The sequence below is a fragment of the Halyomorpha halys genome, unplaced genomic scaffold (genome assembly GCF_000696795.3).
Source record: "Halyomorpha halys isolate HHAL.00 unplaced genomic scaffold, Hhal_1.1 Scaffold215.1, whole genome shotgun sequence".
NCBI classification, from domain to species: Eukaryota; Metazoa; Arthropoda; class Insecta; order Hemiptera; family Pentatomidae; genus Halyomorpha; species Halyomorpha halys.
The window spans coordinates 372,157-375,827 of record NW_027107820.1 but is presented as its reverse complement, the minus strand read 5'-3'; positions in this window follow the sequence as shown (position 1 = coordinate 375,827).

Below are 3,671 nucleotides of genomic sequence, written 5' to 3'. Positions count from 1 at the left end.
TGTATTTGTTGTTATCATATAAGATAAACCATGTAGGTCAACCATTATTTCAAGAAAGAATACTATAAATACTTTTTAATAAGTTCCTGGAAGATACCAATGCATTAATTATGTATATTTTTAAATTAATGATTTAACTATAATTTAATTTTACTTTGGCCATATTCAATTGAATGTTTACTTTCTTGCTAAAATTTGGAACAGACATAATTGATTCAAGAAATTATATGTTAAATATTCAATAAAAAAAATTAATAGGTTGAATTTATACCTAGATTATAAAACCAGGTGTAAACAGATCATGAATTTATAAAAAGTATTAAACATAAAAAAAAAAAATGTTAATAGGCCATTAGATATTTCAATAGGGTTCCATACCAAAAAACTAAAGATATATCTTAACGTTTTTATACCCATATAAAGCCAAATTTTTCTTAGCTAGTATGCCAAGATTTGAGAGAAGGCAATTTTTAAACTTTTAGTATTCAATATCTGTCTTGAAATGTTTAAACTGAAAGATATTATCAAGGTGGTTGAAGAAGTGAGGTACAATGTATGACAGTGTAGACTTCTACTATGCCTGTTCATACAGGTTAGGTAGCTGGTTAGGTTAGGAGATGAATTGACTGAATGAGTCTTACGGGCACTAGCTGTATCTTCAAAAGATGGAAACTTCAGTTAGGAAACAAGCCTAAGTTTGAGGTAATCCATAGGTGATGGGAACGAGTCGAAAGGTAACCACCAAATCGTCCAAGCAGGGTGATTTGACGGTCCATTAGACATCGTTAGGCAGTATGTAACGGTGTACAGATTCTGTGGTCAGTAGTAAGCTCCGTTTTGGGCATACTACATGCTTATAGGTAGAAGAGGAAGATCCTCGTCTTGATGATTTAGTAACCCAGCAGATTGTTGCTGTCGTAAAACCAGCCATTATGTTGAGCACTGAAGTACCGAACGATGATGTTCTAACTATTATCCATGGTTTATTGCAACCAGCATTATGACAAAAAAGGTGATCTCTCGACCTGAATCCATCTAGGAGTTATACATCAGAATAAGGTGTCTTGTCTAGTTCTTAACCAGAACAAATAAGAAATGATAGACCGGAAGATATCAAAGAATTTTAAACTTCATATTAGGAAATACGGACATAAGAGTAAAGTTCTGGTCCTCTCCCCCAATGATACGATGAGCATTTTATTGGCTCATTGGCTGGAAAGAAATCCAAGAAAGTAGATGGAAGGAAACAAAGGACAAAAACAGGAGTTGTAGGACCGAGAATGGTATTGCAGGACCACATCTGTAAAATACCCGAAATATATCTAGCAGTCTTAAAACCCTTACTAATTAATTTAATAATTTAATCTTATTCTGGCAGTTCCGAGCATTCCTATCCTCCCTAGTCTTTTCTCTTCCCAAATTAGGTCCCTCTTCCTTCAATCTGCTCCCATATACTTCTGGACAGAGTTGGGTAAAAGTTAGCTATAACTAACAACTAAAAATTAAAGCTAAATTAGCTGTAGTTGCAATGGAAACTAAAAACTAACCAGTTAGTTTTTTGCTCATAGCTAACTCTTGGAACAAAATTAGCTATGATCTGAAATCAGCTATTAACATTTAGTAATGAAGCGTTAAGCTATAGCTAAAACTAATACTTAGTTAGTTCTATCTTTCGTTTCAACTAAAAAAATAATAATGAAAAATCCAAGTACAGGATCTATTTTAACTTTTCTTATTTCTGATGTATGTCCATGTTTATGGTTTTTCAGGTCAATCGATTAATTTCAGAGATGCTGAGAATGAAAAAAGAATCGATATATATTAAGGATAAAGCTCTACCGTATCGATTTATTTTAATTGTTCGGACTTCTAACATAAAGGGGTCCCTTTAATATGTTTCCATATTAAATTATATGGATTATATTTTAAATTATTCCATATTCCCTTTAATATGTGTCCCTTAATATGTTTCCAGAAGTGCTGAAAATCAAATAAAATCGATTTTATGATTACGTGCTTGCGTATCGATTTATTTTAAAATTTCGGACTTCTATATCCTAACATATTAGGATCCCTATATGTGTTTTCGGGAGTGCTGGAAACGAAAATGAAATCGACTTTATGATCTCGCGCTTGCAAATCGATTTAATTTAACTTTTCGGATTTTTAGCATATTGGGTCGCTATATATGTTTTCGGAGGTGCTGAAAATGAAAACAAAATCGTTTTTGTGATTGCGAGCTTGCGAATCGATTTATTTTAACTTTTCGGATTTTTAGTATATTGGGGTCTCTATATTATTTTGGAGGTGCTGAAAATGAAAATAAAATCAATTTTGTGACTGCGGGCTTGCGAATCGAAGTATTAACTTTTCGGATTTCTTACATATGTATATACGTTCGTTAGTTGTAAGATTTAGCGGTAGCTAACCGGCAATAGCTAAATGATAAGATATTCCAGTTTTTTAGGGTAACTAATTTTGGCAAATATTTAGATATTAGTCTGTCCTTAGTTAACTAAATATTAGCTAGCTAATGTTAGCTAATGTGGGCTAGCTAATGCTAACCCAACTCTGCTTCTGGGCTACCTGCTCATGAGCCTCTTTGACAAGGTGATAGATTAGTGGATGAAGGTAACTACTATTCTACTTTATAGTTATTTTACTCTTTTGATTCTCGATTAGGCTTTCGACAGGGTGAGAAAGGAAGCCATAGAGCAGGCACTGTCAGATAGAGGCATTGATCGGGAGACGACCTTGGCAGTGATGAGTATTTATAATAAAACCAGGAATGTGGTTGGAACAAGGAACAAATATCGATAAAACAATTAAGAAAGCTAAACTTAGAATGAGACAGTTTCAGTTAGGACACAGGAACTTACAACCCATAAAATTTTCTGTGTTGGCTTTTGCGGATGACCTGGTCTTGCTGGCTTCCAACAACAGAGACCTCCAATACAACATAAATATTATTCAAGAGGAAATGTCCTCGATAAACATGGAAATTAACCCGGCAAAGACCAAATGTATGAGGATAGGAAAGAAACCCCGCAGAATAATGAGGGTGATCAGAGCGAACGGAGAAAGACCAGAGCAGGTCCAGAATTTCAAATATCTTGGAGCTCATCTCAACGGAAGCGGCTACATTGATTAGGAAGTTTCTCAAAGAATCAATACAGATGGAAGAATATTTAGTCTGCTTCGAAGAGGTTTCCTGGGTAAAAGGGAGGTGATGAGAAAAACTAAAATAATGATCCATAAATTGACGTTTCTTCCTATTATTTCCTACTCTTCCGAATCGTGGACCCTCACTTTGAAACACAAGAGCCGGTTCCAATCCATGGAGATCGGTACATTCGTAAGGTGAAAGGAAGGACACGACGAGATAGAGTATGGAACAGTACCATTCGGACTGACCTCGGAGTCAAACCTGCTGAGAGCATCCTACAGAGGCACAAGCTAAGATGGTTTGGACACCTCCTTCAGATGGACCAGGATATTATGAACGAGCCTTCTGGTCCCACATTTGTTGGAGCGCGGGGTCAGAGTTGGATAGATGTGACACTTGCCACGGCCCCCATAGCAAAGCGTATTGCTGACTGGACCCTACGGTCAGACACGAGCTCCGACCACCGGGTCATAGCCTTCAGTGTGGTGGAGGAGGAAGGCGGTGC